The sequence below is a fragment of the Bos indicus genome, chromosome 11 (assembly GCF_029378745.1).
Source record: "Bos indicus isolate NIAB-ARS_2022 breed Sahiwal x Tharparkar chromosome 11, NIAB-ARS_B.indTharparkar_mat_pri_1.0, whole genome shotgun sequence".
Taxonomy (NCBI): Eukaryota; Metazoa; Chordata; class Mammalia; order Artiodactyla; family Bovidae; genus Bos; species Bos indicus.
Window position 1 is genome coordinate 4083592 of NC_091770.1, and position 17998 is coordinate 4101589.

General features: G+C 51.1%; 1 protein-coding gene across 5 annotated transcripts in view; it reads right to left on the reverse strand.

Annotated features, from left to right (window-relative positions):
* CRACDL (CRACD like) overlaps positions 1–17998 on the reverse strand; it is a 130814-nt gene that overhangs the window by 105308 nt on the left and 7508 nt on the right. The window contains exon 2 of one of the 5 annotated variants that reach the window (XM_070798287.1): positions 13919–14106. The exons of the other annotated variants lie outside the window; for them this stretch is intronic. The gene's annotated coding sequence lies outside the window, so the exon portion shown is untranslated. The remainder of the gene's footprint in view (positions 1–13918; positions 14107–17998) is intronic. 5 annotated transcript variants of the gene reach the window in all.

Here is a 17998-nt window from a genome sequence, read left to right on the forward strand (position 1 = left end):
ATCTGGCTGAGATGACGGCAAGAAAGAGAACGGGTAGCAGGGCTCAGGCAGCTTTCAAAAGGGGTAACTGAATCCGGAAGGAGGAAATGGATGCATTTTGTGCAGGTTCTCAACCCTCTGGCTTAATTAAACATCCACCAGCAGTAAGCCCGTCTTGTCGTCTGTCCTTTCTCCTCCACATCACACTGGGGCGAACGCTGTTCCCTCCTGAGCCTGGCACCACCTCCCACCTCGGCTCCATGCCCTCCTCCGGAGGCTCCACCCACGGGAGCAGGTTTCAGAGACCTCTGGTAGAGGGGGTGGGCAGGACCACCCCGGGGCAGGACACCCCCACATGCTTTTTATGAAGAGCAGCTATTTTCTCTGGAATGTATCCTGAGAAGTCCCTTGTTTTCCAAACCACCACTCCCAGGACCCCTGGAACCAGTCAGCTCTGGCTCACCATGACAGTTCTCCCCAAACAAGGAGCAGCCCGGAAGCCACGCAGGTCAGGTAGGGTTAGGGTGTTCCTCCCTCCCGCCCCACCCGCCGTCAGAGTGTGCGCTTAGCGTCTCCAGGCCCAGGCCTGTTGAGAGGGGACCCCGGCCAGGGCCCGTCCCCAGTGCACACGTTTGCTCTGCTGCCAAGTGGCGCTGGTACCTGCACCCAAGGAGTCGGCAGGAGGGCTGAATCGGGTGATGCAGATCCACTGTTTAAGGGTGCACACAATGACCTCTCAGCAAGAGGGGCCATCAGAACTCAGGTTCCGGTGACCTTGCAGAAAAGAGAGAATCAGAAAAATCGAAGAAACTGTTCACTTGTCAAGAAAGGTTGAGAAGTTGTCCTCAACCCCACATGGCTGCCAGGAAGGGGAGGACACAGCAGTGAACGTCCAGCCTCCAGGACCGAGGCTCACACAGCTGTGTTTGTGCAGAGCAGCTAGGAGACAAATGTCACACCTATGTTGCTGGCCGAGCATTATAAACTTTGACTGGGATTTTTGTTTTAATTCTTTCCAAATAATTTTTCCAATATTTAGCCTGCTGCAAATTCCTCACTCATCTCAGCTTCAGTGTTCACATCTGGAAAATACAGAAGTTGGGTCTATTCTTGCTCCAAGATTCCTCAAGTGGGGTCTCACTTATGGGGTGTTTACACCCAGAGTTCTGGAGGCGGCCTGGTGGGAAGGGGTCCTGGTGGGACAAGCCCAGGTGCCTGGGCTGGGTGTGGATCTGAGAGGCGGGGGCCCCACCACGCCTGTGAGTCTGCTCCCAACACAGCACATCCCTAACGCTTCCTGAGCTCAGATGCCTCGTCCTTCAAAGGGGCTCTGTAATTCTGGCTCTACTCAAGCCACAGTTAAGGGGGGGGCCAGACAAGACTGTGGGGTGCAAGCTGTGCCATGTAAAAAAAAAAAGATGGTTCTGAGAACCTCCCTGGCGGGCCAGTGGTTAAGACTCTGAACCTCCACTGCAGGGGGCACAGGTTCAATCCCTGGTCATGGAACTAAGATAACGCATGCCAAAGAGTATGGCAAGAAAGGAAGCAAGTAGGGAGGGAGGAAGAAAGAGATAGTTGTATAGATGGAGAGGTTTCTCCAGACTGTGGGACCCTTTGCGTGACAGATGCCCCCGAGGCTTGGCCCCGGGTGCCAACCCACAGCACTGACTGAGGAGCCTGGGCCTTCTCCGTGGACAAAGCACAAGGTCGGGCACCGAATGGACGAAGCTGACCAGACGTGGTCCGTGCCCTGGGATGCCCACAGCTGACACTGTGCCCCCTTAGTGTGTGAGGTCCAGGTGTGTCCAACATCACGCCCAAATCAGTGCCAGAGTCAGGAGGGAGGCGACTGCAGGAACAGAAGCTGCCCAGCCTCTGCCGGACAGGATGCCCGTGGCCCCCCGTGGCCTCCTGAACCCAACAGCTGGTGCCCAAGGCCAGGCTGGCACTCCAAGGCAGAAATTACCTGCTGAGCCTCAAAGCTGGGCCAGCCTGAAAACCTGCACCTTGCTCTCTTCCCCAAACTGTTCAATTCACATGATTAAACCACAGAAACCCCAAGCACACCGATAGCTCAGCTCGCATGCACCTCACATGACAATGTGAAAACCGCAGACGTAACAGCGTGTGCCCATCCTGCATACCAGGTCCTGGAAAAATGTTCTTTCGAGAACAACGCTGACACCCATGTGATTAAATGCTTTACAGTTCCACCTGGCTGACTCATCTGATGGTAACACAAGTGCCAGGCCCCTCCCCACCCCCTGTTTTGCTGTAGCTGGGAGTGACACCCACCAGTGTCTGGGACCACACACCTGTGCCAGAGGTTGGGGAGAACGGGCAAGGTGCAAGGGACATCAAAGCATTTGGCAATTTATTAAAGTAGTCACCTTAACCGCACTCATTCCTTTGAACAAAAAGGTACTTTGCAAAATGGAGACAGGAATGGCAACCCACCCCAGTATTCTCGCCTGAAGAATCCCACGGACAGAGGAGCCTGGCGGGTTACAGTCCATAGGGTCTCAAAAGAACTGGACACGACTGAGCGACTTTCACCACGCAACAACACAACAAGGACAGCAGTTGGAGGAGGGTGGGCTGTCAGGGGGTAGACAGGCGTGGGTTTAGGAAGGCTCGGCCACCCAGGTGTGCTGCGGGCAGGCAGAGGCTCTGGGCTGAAGGTCAACAGCGAGCATGCTGATGCCTCTCCTGTCTGCCACCTGCACCTCGGGGGTGACCTGGCTGTGCCCACTCGGCCCAGCTCTGTCTCAGGTGGGCCAGGGTCACACCAGCACCTAACCTGCTGCTCAGACCCCCTGCTCATTCAGCTGGGCGAATGCCAGGTACAGACAGTCTTCTTCCCCCTACCCTTCCCAGGCCAGGGATGGCCCCCCAAGAGAGACCCCCGCTGTGGCTCCGGGCCGCCTACCTTTCGCCCCCGCCTGGCATGGCTGCCCCCTCCCCACTGCAGCCCTGCTGAAGCAGCTGAGCTAATTCTGGGCTCCCTGCCACCCGCACAAGCCCACGCCGCACATGCTCTGACTCATTTTGGAGGCGCCTAGAAGCAGGGGCCAGGAGACAGGCCGCCAGGCGCCCACGGGTGCCCCGTCAGCCCTGGGCCAGGGGTCCTTGGGCCTGCAGGGAGGCCTGTCATCACCTCCACAGGTCACACTGAGTGGGGCATGAGCCCCGATTTTGAACTCCGTGGATGCCTTGAGATGTCCAGCTATATGCTGATAGCACACAGTCTGGGAGTTAAAATCTGGAGTTAAAAATTGAACCTGTCTTACTGTTTACCATCGGGACCGTATGGCATGTGAAAATTTCTCACCCTATTGCCAACATTCTCAAACCTAAAAGGCATTAGATCAGAAAAGCAGGGAGAATTTACATCTAAAAGCTCAATTCAGCCTAATTCAAAACCATTTCCTGAACATCTATCTGGTGTTATTCTTCCTTGTCCCTGGGACCTCAGGCAGAGTCTCCACCCTCAAAGAACTTCAGAGATGTTTCTGTCCTGCCCATAGTCGGGGGGACGGCTACAGGGCTCAGGGGGAGGTACAGGGACAGTTACCTCTGCCCAGGACTTGAGGGAGGGCATGCAGAGGACATGGGTCTGAGGTCTGCGGCATCTGGGGATGTTTGGGGAACGGGGATTCTCAAGGCGCTGAGGGGAGGAGCAGGTATCAGGCGTGCTTAGAGCAAGGAATGCTGGTCAGACTTGGAGGGCCAAGCCCCTTAGTAACCAAGGACCACACCTCCTATCAGAGGGCAGGTCCGGGCATCCATGAGTCACTGAAGAGTGCGCTCTGAAACAGCAGAAGGACCTTAAGCAATGTGTGTGGCTGGGTGAGTTACTTACACACTCTGAGCCTCATGATAATCAGAAGAAACAATCAGAACAAAACCTATTGCAGGGATGTTTTGAGGATTAAATAAGCTTCATGGAAGCTGTGGGCAAAGCACCTGCCTGTGGCTGGTGATCCTGCAGTGCCCAGGTGTGAGGTGGTGGGGAATACAGTTTAACGACAGACAGGTCGGGGTGTGGTGGGTGTCAAACCCCAACTCCAGCATTCAGAAGCAGTAGGGCCTGGGAGAAGTTACCTGAAACCTCCGAGCCGCTTCCACAAGATGTAAGGGTGCCCTGTTATTCACAGGCTTAGAAATCAGCTCTGTATTACAGGTTTTATTATCATGTGTCGTTCCCGTGAGCCACAGACCAGTGTGGGGCTGGCCACCTTGTCCATGTGCCCCACTTGTGGTCAGGAGCCAGGAATCAGAGTCAGGAAACAGCCAGGGGGCGGAGGTCAGAACCAGCAAACCCAGGGACCGGTGGTCCTGGGGCTCCTCTAATGGACCGTCCACTACGGAAGTCGGTCTCCCCCTCCGCCACCTCAGGCAACGCACAGCCACCCAGTCAGTGCAAACAGCAGCCAGGCTTCCGGCGGGAAGGCGCCCCGCTGTGTAGGGGCATCACACCCCCAGACACGTGGACGCCACCAGTGAAAACACGCAGGAAAGGCGCACAGAAGGAGGGGGCTCTAGCGAAACCCGCAGGGCCCCGCCTGTCACACCCACCCATACCTGATGTTTATAAGGGCAGCCCCCACCGATGGGGTCTCCCCGCCCCCGGATCCTCCCGCTGCCCTCTTATCCACCGCACCGCACCCTCGCACCCTCCTCCACCCTCTCCCAATCCGTCCCTCCCAGCCGCACCCCAGCCACCCCCAGGCAGCTCCTCCGCCCCTTCCTCCTGGCCACAGCAAGGTCCCCGGGGCTGAGCCCGCTTCCAAAATGGCTTCCCTGAGGCTCACCCTTCCCACCTCGGGCTACATTATCCGGGGTGGACGCGGGCCAGGTGAACCTGCTGTTTCCTTCCTTCCTCTTCCAAGGAGATGTCTTTAAAAACAGGAGGGGGAGCCCTGTCCTGCCCCCTTCTCAGCTCTCAGGGATCGGGTTCCTGAGTTCAGGAGTTCAAGGGCCCTTCAGCCACTGGCCCGTTTATCTCTGCTCAAACAGAAGGGGAGGCCGGCTGCCCTGGTGCGCAGTGCCCTTCGGGGGTGGGGGACCCAGCCATCTGCCCTTCCTCCTGGTTCCGGTTTTGAGAGTCTTGTCCCTAGAGTTAAGATCCCTGAGAAAGAAGGAAGGCTGAATCTCGGCCCAGGCTGCCCCCAGGGCCAGTCCCCAGCCCTGGGAGCAGTGACCTGCAATCATCAGCTGCCAGTGGACGAGGAGCGTGTGGTCCAGAGCAGAGAGCCAGTAGTGGGCATCAGCTCCCTGACCAGTCTTGGGTCTCTGTCAGTGTGGGTAGCTTGGGTGAAGGAACTGGCATTGGGGCTCAGAGGGTAGAGAAATCGGGGTGGGGGGTGGTCAGCCTGATGGGAGTGTCCATTTCCTGACCTGGCCCAGGGACTGGGTGATCAAAGTGACAAGGACTGAAAAGGACATCACCTGACAGGGCTTAGGGGACTAAGGCTCAGGGGACAAGGGGGGACAAGCTGTGGGAGAGGGGCTGCCCCTGGCCGCCCCCTTTCTGCATGGAACCAGAGGTGGCTAAGTCCCTCCTTTGAGCCCAGGACTACCCGGGAGGCCAGAGCAGAACACCACGGAGGACTGGCTCCTGAGCGCATGGGAGGCTGCTCCCAGGATCTTCTGGGCTGAGTGGGGCAGGCATGTGCCCATCATGCCTGTTACTGAACCACAGGGACCTGGGCTGCTTGGACCGGGGCGGATATGACTGTCTGGAGTCCTTCAGGAGCTGCCTGTGTGAGTCACTCAGTCCGACTCTTTGGGACCCCAAAGACTGTAGCCCGCCAGGCTCCTCTGTCCATGGAATTCTCTAGGCAAGAACACTGGAGTGGGTTGCCATTCCCTTCTCCAGGGGATCTTTCCAACCCAGGGATCAAACCTGGGTCTCCTGCATTGCAAGCAGATTCTTCACCGTCTGAGCCACCAGGGAAGCCCCTATAGACTACAACCCCTCTTTTAAAAGTTTTTACATTTTGATTTTTTAAAAATTGTATATACTGAGATTTTTTTGTTTGGTGTTGAACTCCATGCCTCAGACACACTGAGCATGGAGCAGGGGCAAGCAGCCCCATTGGGGTGGGGGTGAGATGCAGTGGTAGGGACTGGTGGGGCGGGTGGGAAGGGGGCAGAGTCCCTGAGGGGAAGCCTCTGGAGGGCCGGAGTGGAACCTGGGCCCCAGGGCAGAGAGGTGGTCAACAACCCTGAGTGAGCGCCTCCTGGTCATGGGCACTCCTTTGTTCAGCCCACCCAAAACTTCCTGTTCTCCAAATCGATCCTACGTGACAGTGCCTTGTACCCAGTATCCCCTCTGACAAAAGAGAAGACCTGCCTATCCCCCAACACATCTCTCATCCTCACTCTGGCCCCGGGCTCTTTGTCACAGGTCCAGCTCCCTCTTCAGCACTCACCCACCGTCCCTCCTGCCTTCTTCATTTACCCATAGCTCATGAAGTGCCCTAGTGACTAAGCATCCTTCAGAAACACTCCTAAGGGTTCCATCAGTGAATGACTCACTCCCCATTACTGAGTATTTAACCTTGCTTCCAAATTTTCATCTTTATAAATTACATTGTGATGAACATCCTTGCATAGAAATCTTTTGATGGCAGATTTAATTGTTTCATTGGGAAAAATTCCTAGGAGTAAAATAACCAGAATGAAGGGATTCTTTTAAGGGGGATTCTTTTAAGGGTTTTGGGAGAACTGCCAAACAGTTTGGCAGAAAGTATATATCTTCTTCCCTCTGAAAGGTGTATGAGAGTCCTTGCCATACACTTGCACCAAGAACTACACTCTGCAGGAACAAACAGAAACAACATGCACCCCAAAACTGTTGTTTTTGTTCAGTCACTCAGTTGTGTCCAACTTTTCGACCCCACAGACTGCAGCACACCAGGCTTCCCTGTCCTTCATCATCTCCTGGGTGCTCAAACTCATGCCCATCGAGTCGGTGATGCCATCCCACCATCTCACCCTCTGTTGTCCCCTTCTCCACCTGCCTTCAATTTTTCCCAGCATCAGGGTGTTTTCCAATGAGTCGGCTCTTCACATCAGGTGGCCAAAGGACTGGAGCTTCAGTTTCCACATCAGTCCTGCCAATGAATATTCAGCATTGATTCCCTTTAGAATTGACTGGTTGGATCTCCTTGCAGTCCAAGGGATTCTCAAGAGTCTTCTCTAACACCACAGTTCAAAAGCATCAATTCTTCAGTGCTCAGCCTTCTTTATGGTCCAGCTCTCACATCCATACATGACTATTGGAAAGACCGTAGCTTTTACTATATGGACCTTTGTTGGCAAAATGATGTCTCTGCTTTTTAATAAACTGTCTAGATTTGATAGCTAATTTGATAGCAAAAAAAATAGTATCTAATTTTATTATGTACCTATTGCTTTACTACTTTCTCACATTTCCTGGTATTTGCTTTTCCTCATGTGAATGAATTCACATCCTTTACCCACTTTCCTACCCGTCAGTTCATTCATAAAAAGAGTTCTTCACGGGACTTCCCTGGTGGTCCAGCAGTTAAGACTTTGCCTTCTAATGCTCGGGGTGAGGGTTCAATCCCTGGTCAGGGCGCTAGGATCCCACATGCCTCTCGTGTTAGTCACTCAGTTGTGTCTGACTTTGCGGCCCCACTGACTCCAGCTCGCCAGGCTCCTCTGTCCATGAAATTCTCTAGGCAAGAATACTGGAGTGGGTAGCCATTTCCTTCTCCAGGGGATCTTCCCAACCCAGGGACAGAACCTGGGTCTCCTGCATTGCAGGAAGATTCTTTACCATCTGAGCCATGAGGAAGCCCAAAAATCAAAAAAACATAGACTAGAAAAAAAATAATATTGTAACAAGTTCAATAAAGGCTTTAAAAATGGTCCACATAAAAACAGTCTTTAAAAAAGAAACAGTTCTTCATATTTATTATCAGAGTTGTTTATGTAAGGCTATTTTTCATACATGTTGCTAAATTTTTTTCTCAGTTTATCAACTGAATTTTTATTTTGTTTTGGATTTCTTTTTCCTTTTGGCATACTGAAGTTTTGATTCTCCCAGGTGAACAAACAAAACAATTTTGGCCTTGTGGCTTCTGCTTCTGATAGTACATGTAGAAAAATGTTTCTCATCCCATCATTTCTCTTAAGACATTTATTTATTTATTTGGCAATGCCAGGCCTGAGCTGCAGGAAGTGGGATCTTCGGTCTTTGTTGCAGCATGCAGGGTCATTTTTGTTGTTATGGCATGCATTTCATCTTATAATTTCCTAAGTTCTTATCGAAAGTGGATTTAATAACTTCATTTTTACATTTAAAATTGTAACCCACGTGGAATATATTTTGGGGTTTGACATGAGTGAGAAACATGATGGTTTTCCAAGTGGTTAAATATTAATTCCTATTTTCCAGACTTTCTATTCTGTTCCATGGGTATGATTTCAATTCCTGGCCCCAAATTAAAATGTTTAGATACTTACAAATTTATAATATGTTTTAATATTGGATAGGTTATCCATCCAGATGCTGGCTGGGAATTGCATTAAACGCATGAATTAATTTGGGAACAACATGAATACACAAAATAGTATTACAGGAAATTGTTTAGCACTTGCAGGAAAGTGTTAAATACCTTCATTTACAGAACCATTCTCTTGGGTCTCCAGGTCAACTTTCTTCTGTTCGTGCAGGTTCCATACATTTTCCATTAGCATTCTCCCCATCTTTGATTCTGTCATGAGTGGAATAACTTCCCCATCACATTTCCTGACTTTCTTAGGGGCAGAGAGGCTGTGCACATTTAGCACGTAGGTACTGTCCCTGCAATGTCCCCCAAGCCCAGCACATCTGGTTCCAAAGCCTTCACTGAGGGGCCACTCCTGAAGACTCCCGGGGCTGTGACCACTAGGGGGCGCCAGCGCTTTCCTGCGCAGTTTTTACAGCCTCCTCTTTTAAACTCCATCGCCCATGCAGCCCATGTCCCATCTGCCTCGGGCCAGATACTTCCTCCAACTGGAGGTGCTTCTTACTGTAGAAATGACCCTCACTCCATAGTCTGATTTCATCAATAATGTTGTTGTTTGGCTGCTAGGTCACGTCCAACTCTGTGCGACCCCATGAACTGTAGCCCACCAGTCTCCTCTTCCAGGCAAGAATACCAGAGTGGGCTGCCATTTCCTTCTCCAGGGAATCTCCCCAATGCATGGATCAAACCTGAGTCTCCTGCACTGGCAGGCTGATTCTTTACCACCAAGCCACTAGAGAAGCCCAGTGCCCCCCACTGCCAAAAGAATACTTCATTGCATATTAAAGGCTGCTAAGAGAGTAGATCTTAAAAGTTCTCATTACATAAAAGCATGGAATAACAATGTATGTATAAAAATGTATGGTAGCGAATGTTAACAAGAGTTATTGTGATCACTTTGAAATATATACAAATATTGAATCATTATGTTGTATACCTGAAACTAACGTGTCACTTATACCTCAATTTAAAAATAAGCACAAAATAAATAAGATAAAATATTAGGAATTAAAAAAAAAATTTCCACTGGGTTTGCACCTTATGGAGGAGCCCTTACTCCCGTCTACTTTGGTGCTCCATCAGGGGACGCCGGGAAGGCCCGGCCCACAGTGCCGCGTGCTGACAAACAGTGAAGGAAGCTGGAGACGGCACCTCGGTGCAGAGAGGCCAAAAGGAAGAACGACTGCCAGCGGACAGGGAGGCCTCTGGGGCTGAGCACAAAGCAGAGCTTGTGTCTCTTCAGAGCAGATGGGGTGCAGGCCAGCCCGCATGCCTGGAATCTCCCCAGACAAGGTCCTGGGCTCCTCCCTCCCACAGCAAAGTGGGAGCTCTGGTCTGAGTAATCAGATCTGCCCAACCACGGCCCAGACACGCTCAGGTGAAGGCCAAGGCTTTCAGGCTAGGCCACAGGGCAGGTCCACGGGCAAAGCTTGTCCACACAAAGTCCAGTCCCACCCAGACCTCCTTAGTCAGCCGGGTAGGTGAGGCCAGGGCAGCCACAAGCAGGCTGATACCAAGACCACGTACCCAGGCTGGCTGATACCCAGGCCAGCGCCTTCCACCTCTTTGGCCTCCCTTGAATGAGGTGACATGGACAAGCAAAGGAGAAGGAAACATTTGACAATGGCTGGAGGCTGGGCACTGGGCTAGGAAGGCTCCTGACATGCACAGTCTAATTCAGTTACTGCCCCAACTTACAGATGAGGAAACACATTCAGAGGTGCAGTCACAGCCCCAAGTGACCAGCCTGGAACCAGAACCAAAAAAAAAAAAAAAATCCCATAATTGAGAAATACAATCTCCTCTGGTTTAGCTAAGATTCTGAAGGGCCTAAGAGTGCCAGGTGTGTCTATCCCAATGACACTGAAGCCTCAGGCACCCAAGCACTTGGTCCTGAGCCTGAGAAACAAGGGTTGTTTGCCTTCATCAAATGGGCTACAGCCAAGCTTTGGAGGCAAGGTGGCAGGGTCGTCTCAGGGTCCCTGCTTTTTCTCCAGGCCCTTTCTACACCTGGGCGTGGGTAAGCCAAGCCACTGAGCAGCTCCGTCCTGCCTGGGTCAGCCCCGCCTCTGTGACTCTGCTGAGGCAGCTCCCAGGGTCAGCAGGTCCCTTGTCCCACTCCCAAACACTGCACTGTGACTTCTGGGGTGCTAAGCACTTCTGCCTTTGTGGGTCCCTTCCTCGATTTAAAAACCTCCTTTAAATATATTTTACAATTTGTTGCTGTTGTTTAGTCACTAAGTAGTGTCCAACTCTTTGGGATCCCATGGACTGTGGCCCACCAGGCTCCTCTGTCCATGGGATTTCCCAGGCAAGAATACTGGAGTGGGTTGCCATTCCCTTCTCTAGGGGATCTGCTGCTTGGCAAGTGGATTCTTTACCACTGAGCCACCAAGGAAGCCCATATTTTACAACTGCATTGATATAAAGGTGAATATATTATTGTATATTAAAACATCTTCTTTAACCTAAAGTTTGTGTTTTCCTTCTGATTTAAAAGATTAAAACATTTTGGGGACTTTGTTGGTAGTCCAGTGGTTAAGAATCCACCTGCCAACAGAGGGCACAGGTTGAACCCTGGTCCAGCAACTAAGCTCCCACGTGCTGAGTGGCAACTGAGCCTGTGGGCCACAGCCTGTGAGCCCGAGCCCCACCTACTGAAGCCTGAGCACCCAGAGTCGTGCTCTGCAACAGAGAAGCCACTGCAACGAGAAGCCCGCACACGCAACGAGACAGTGGCCTCTGCTCACCGCAACTAGAGAAAAGCCTCACACAGCGACAAAGACCCAGTGCAGCCAAAAAAAATTTTTTTTAATTTCTTTAATTAAAAAAAGGAAAAGAAATGAAGACATGTTGTGGCCCCTAGAACTATCATGGACCCTCAGAACCATGTGTCCACTGGGCCAGTGGGCCCGGCCCCACCATGAGCCCCACAGGGTTCCCTGGACTCTCCCCACGGAACCCGGCTTCCAGCACGGCCAGGGTCTCTAGGACCCAGAACCCACATGCCCCACCCCGGAGGGTCTGCTGCCCTCACCCATCACATTCAGTGCCCTTACGCTGATATCCTGATGCTGTGTCGACTGAGTGCCACGTGCTTGTGACCCCAAAGACTGTAACCTGCCAGGCTCCTCTGTTCATGGGGACTCTCCAGGCAAGAATACTGGAGTGCGTAGCCTATCCCTTCTCCAGGGGATTTTCCCAACCCAGGAATTGAAACAGGGTCTCCTGCATTGCAGGTGGATTCCTTACCAGCTGACCTACCAGGGAAGCCCATGAGCGCCATGAACCTCAATAAATGTGTATTGAAGGAACGGGAACAGAGTGATTAGCAGGGAATTTTTATTAGTGGGACTACTAAATGAACCAATAGGTTGGTCTGAGAAGCTTTTGCCTGATTTTCTTGGCTCCATATATCATATTCAAATTGGTCTGACACTCAGCTCCCTCACAGGTCAATAGGCCAAGACGGCCTGTGAGCCAGAGCTGCTGAGAGAAGCATGTGTCTGCAAGGGTCTCAGAGCCTTCTGTCGGGTCCAGGTGAAAACAGTGGGGCCCACGGTGCCTCATGGTCACTAAGTGACCACAGCAGCCTGTACATTTCTAATCCTAAAGCTCTTCTGGGCTGTGACACTCCAGACCCTTTGGAAGTGAGTGCGGTAGCTGATGCTCAGGGACTGCTTTCTAAAAAATAAATCCTGGGAATTCCCTGGTTTGTCCAGTGGTTAGGACTCGGTGCTTTTACTGCTGGGGGCCTGGGTTTGATCCTTGATTGGGGAACTAAGGTCCTGCAAGCCACGTGGCATCACAAATAAATAAAGCCTGACACAGAGAAAACTAAGCAGTAATTAATAATTGGAATTTTAGTATTATTTAGCCTAGTACATCTTTTAAATTTGTCTTCATGTTCAGTTACAACTCTTTTAGACTGCATTTTCTTAAATCATGTTTTTTTTTTTAATTTAAGGTTGTTCAGTTGCTAAATAGTGTCCAACTCTTTTGCAACTCCATGGACTATATAGTCTGCCAGGCTCCTTTGTCCAAGGGATTTTCCAGGCAAGAATACTGCTTGTCCTAAAAAGGAAACTCTTGGGTGTAGAAAACTACACTTTTGTCTTATAGCAGGAGTGGAGCTTCATCCACTGCAGAAGCACAATGAGCCCAAGCACCCCCTGGTGGAACCTCCTGAAATTACAAGCAAAGTACCCAAGAGGAAAAAGCAAACTGCCAAAGGGCATTTCTACTTTTTTGAAAGCCTATAAACAATGAAATCTCCAAACACAAATCCTCAGTTCTTTACATGTGAATCCCTGACGGACAAGAATTATCTATAAATGGCATCAATATTATGTCACATACATACACAGGTTATTATTTTTAAATACATGTAAAAAAGTAGTCAAAGTGTTAGTTGCTCAGTTGTATCCAACTTTTTGTGACCCCATGGACTGTAGCCCTCCAGGCTCCTCTGTCCATGGGGATTCTCCAGGCAAGAATACTAGAGTGAGCTGCCATGCCCTCCTCCGGGGGATCTTCCCCACCCAGGGACTGAACCTGGGACTCCTGTGTCGCCTGCACTGGCAGGTATGTTCTTTACCACTAGTGCCACCTGGGAAGCCCTTAAATACATGAAGATGTGATCAATAAAATCAGTCATCCAGATGAGCCTCAAAATTCATACTGTCTTTTTGTTTATATATATTTTCCTCATCGATATACTGATATACTAAAAATGTAGTTGCTGTCATGTAGAACGTTTCTCTACTTGTTCAGTGTTACAAAGGGACCCTCCTACTCAGAAAAACCAGGAACTCTGGCTTTAGGGGAGAACTGACAGCCTTTAAGAAACCAAACTCCACGGCTGGCCATCCTGGATGTTGTGTCTTAAAGTGAAATTCAGATGGGAATTCCACTCTGATGGACAGGAGCTTAAACTGCAACTTTGCACACAAGACTATATGGCCATGAGAAGAGCAAAGAACTGCTGTAATATCATGTTGATGTTACAACAGAAGTGTTTATGTGGGAATTGGGATGGAACAAGAACAGATGATGTTTGGGCAGTATCTGCTCCCTCAGCCAATCCTGCCAGCACATGGTGAACAGTTCACTTGGGATTGCCCCCTGGAGCCAGAGAGACTCGAGAGGCAGCCACCCTGATGCCACCCAACCACTGATGTGGTGCTGAGACAGGGGTCCTGGCCTCCCGAGCTCTGGAGCCCTTCGCCACCCCCAGGTTTCAGGTGGTCACACCCACTAGGGGTCCCCGGATGGAGACAGGCACATATCACGTCTGCCTCCTGAGCTTTGGGTTCCTCACTTCCAAACAGGGATAGTCCTCTATATTCTTTAAAGCTGTAGCAAGAACCAGTGGGATCATGTAATTCCTTACATACCCAAGAGTGCCTGGAGCACAGCCCAGGCTCAGCTACCTGGGGCTCCAGTTCGTTCAGGTTTTATCCCCTCCGATGGCACGTTACAGGCACCAGGACTCCAGCTGTTCCACACGACGGCCCTCAGTGGTGGGGGGCTTGTCACATCCCCATTTTCCAGACGGGAACAGAGGTGCTGAGAGGCCTCACGGCTGGAGAACAGGAGAGTCAGACTTTGCAACCAGAGCTCCCAGTCACGAGGTCTTGCTCAATTTTAACTGGAATGTTTTAACATTAAAAGAGAGTGGGAGAGGGGGAGAGTGGGCTTCTCTGGTGGCTCAGTGGTAAAGAATCCACCTGCCAATGAAGGGGACACTGGTTCAGTCCCTGATCCGGGAAGATTCCACATGCTGTGGATCAACTAAACCCGTGCATCGCAACTCCTGAGTCCATGTCCCACAACTACGGAAGCCCATGCATCCCAGAGCCTGTGCTCTGCAACAAAAGAAGTCACCACAATGAGAATCCCGAGCACCACAGCTGGAGAAGAGCCCCCACTCACCGAAACTAAAGAGAAGCCCGAGCAACGACAAACACCCAGCGCAGCCAAAAATAAATAAATAAATAACTGTGATAAGAGAGAGACAGAAGTGAGGCTTAATTACAATAACACAGCCTTTCTAACTCACTCTCGTCCACTGGTCACAAGATATCTGCCACTTTCACCAAACTGCCTTTGCTTCTTACAACAGCCCTGCAGGAAAGGGAGCCCAAGGCCCACGGGGTCAGCCTGGCTCCCAGCCACCTCCCCTGCTTTGCTGTCCTGCAGAAGCCGCTGCAGGTGGTGGAGACAGGAGAGAAAAAGGAGGGTCCCCAGGGGCTCCAGTTCTGGGTAGGAATCAGGGAGGTGACTGGGGAGAGGTGCCCAGACCTTGTGCACACCCCGGGGGGTAATTTGCCCGAGAATGTTCACTCCCACTGAGTGAAACCCTGGAAGGACACTTCCTGGCCATTTCTAAGCTAACAGTTCCAGACAGGTTAGAACAGGCGATGAGGAGAGGACATCGGGTTCAGATCCCCAGTCCACGGCCCGGCAGTCGCGGTGAGGCTCTGTGCCTGTGTGCTCCTCTGGAAAACGGGGATGAAAACGAGGGCACGGGGCAATTCTGGCAGTACCTGGAGAACCAGCTAATGAGCAAAGGGCCTATTTCCAGGGGGAAATCATCTCCTGAGGGGTTTCCCAGGTAGCTCAGTAGTAAAGAATCTGCCTATGAATACAGGAGACGCGGGTTCGATCCCTGGGCTGGGAAGATCCCGGAGAAGGGCATGGCAGCCCCCTCCAGCATTCTCGCCTGGAGAATCCCACGGACAGAGGAGCCGGCGGGCCACAGTCTAGGGCGAGACTGAGCACGTGCGCATCCTGAGGGGAGAGACTGAGGGAGCTCACACCTCTGCGGCTCACTAGCTGAGGTGCCCTGGCCAAGTTCCTCGATTTTTCTGGGTCTCAGTGTCCTTCTCTGTAAACTGCACAAGGTGATCGTAAGGACTGAATGAGACGCTGCAGATGAAAGACCCAAAATGATGCGTAACAGGCTTCGACACCACCTTTTGGTGGGAAAGAGACTGTTCCAATCACACACAGACTCACACTTCAGTAACCATTGAAAGCACGAGGTTGGGGAGGGGGTCGTGCAATGCGCAGCCTGAACTGTCCAGTGATTATATGCCTTACACACAAAATTCAGACTCTCACTGTATGTGCTTAGAAAAAACTGAAAGAAAAACATCTGTTGCCACTAAAACAATTATTTCAGTGTACTTCCTAATACACAATCAACGTACAACCCCCTAAAATTAAAGAACGGCAAATATCTATCACGTATAAGTCATAGAAAGCAGGTGCTGTTGAAAGCTAAGGCACATCATTTGGGATAGTGCGAATCACTGTTATTTTTGCTTTTTTTTTTTAAAAAAAAAAGACCAGGAGGAGGACTTCCCTGGCAGTCCAGTGGTTAAGAATCCGCCTGCCAATGCAGGGGACAGGATTCTATCCCTGGTCGGGGGACTAAGAATCACACCTGCCACGGAGCAACTAAACCCGTGAGCCACAACCACGGAAGCCTGAGCACAGCAACAAAGACCCAGCAGAGCCAAAAAAAAAAAATGGAAAATAATACATAAAAAACATGGGTTCTTTGATGCGCCTTGCTGACAGCATGACCTGCTGGGTGCTCCAAGGGCTAGCTCCCACCTGGAGTTAGGGGGCCAGGCTCCCTCCTCACCACCCCCCAACCCCAGAGCTTTCAGCTAGGGGGCATCAGCTCGTTTTAAACAATGCTTGTCTAATGAGAGGCAAGGACCACGAAGGGCAGAGGACCTGTCGAGGGTTAGGAGAGCATGCACCCCCAGGTTGGTGGCTACCTACTGCTGTCACCCAAACCCCCTTACACCAGCCCCCTGGTGAACTCTGGGTTGCTAAGGACATAGTCTTTCCTGGAATCCTTCCTCAAGAATTCTTTCCTGGAACAACTGAAAATACAGAAACGACTCAGAGGGGGAGTTTGGAACTCTACAAACACCTGAATTCACACTAATTACACACAAAAGCCTGCTGGAAAAGGCAGGGAGAAACATGGTTCATACGTTACCTGCTGATCAATTATGGCTCATGGGAAAGATTGGCTGTTAGCACTAAGCTAACTCCTGCTTCCAACCCACACCTGAGAGCTCAGGGCTGTTCAATGGGAGTGCGACATTGCCTGAAGGGGCAACACGACTCAGCGTTCCCCAACAAGAGAAAAGAACCAGACGCCCCCTGCCCCTACTCTGGCCCATGCCATCCTGCAGGCAGGCCTGGGGTCAAGGGGTTGATTTTCAAATAACTGGTCCATCTAAAAGGCAAGTCTACAGGAATTATTTCTATGTGGCTTCACCTTGAGATAGACACAGATATACAGATACAGATATATAATGGGCTTTTTTTTTTCCAATCCATTTGAAGCTCAGGCTGGGAAAGCTTCCAATCTGGTTTCTGAGAGAGAGCAGGAAGGGGGCTAGGGTCACGGCAAAAGAGCTCAGAAGAGAAGGGGACTGAAATGAAAACCTTATCTGGGAAATGACCTTGACATTCTCTGGAGAGGATGAATGACTGATTCTGCGAGGCAGGAACCAGGCCCTCAGAATCCAAGGCTAAATTCTGTGAATCTCACCTCTGTATGCATCAAATCAAAGACAAAATGTACAAATTATGAAGAAAAGAAAGAGAGAGAATGGTTGAGATACAGTTCACCCCACCTGGCTTGTTCACTGCCTGCTTGAGGCTGGAAAACCAAGACCTCACTTCCTAGCCTCTGTCCAGGCCATGCTGCCCACCTGGGAGAGTTCACTGTCCCGCTTTGTTAAGAGGCACCACGGTGGACACATCCGTTTTCCTATGGGGGGGTGTGGGGGGTGGTCCCAAAGCCTCGGCCGCAGTTTCAGGATGGACGCCGAGCCTCAGGGTGGATGCTGAGCCCCAGGGGGGACCCCCATCTCCTCTCCCCTGCCCCCCATGTGGTAGGTCTGGGGAGGGAGGCAGCTCCCAGCAGGACAGCCCTGCAGGTCTGGTTGGAGGCTGAGCTTTCAACAATTCTGTTATCTTTGAACTTCCTGCACTAAATTCTCTTCTGCTTAAAGGAACTGGAGCAAATCTTGAATAGCACAGACGCTGAAGACGCTGTTGACCAAAATACATGAAATCTCATGGGGAAAAAACTTCAGCGGGAAAAGACAGACAGACTTTGGGCAGGACATATCAAAGGAAGAGGCTTGTGTATACACAGGAAATCAGTCTTTCGAGAGGGACTTGGAAGGAACCAACCAGACAGATGTACAAAAGAGCACAGACAATGATCTTCATTCTCGTGGGGCTAAAGGACAAAAGGCTGAACATGGCCGAGGTACATGTCCATCCAACAGAGGGTGAGTAAATGGGGGCCACCCTCACCCTGGAGTCCTCTGCAGCCGGAAGAGTTGGTGCTACAGAAGTGTATCCAATAGCGTGGAGAAGAGACTCAACACATGAAAAGGTGGCCCAGGAAACAATGTAGACATTACTTCTCCGTA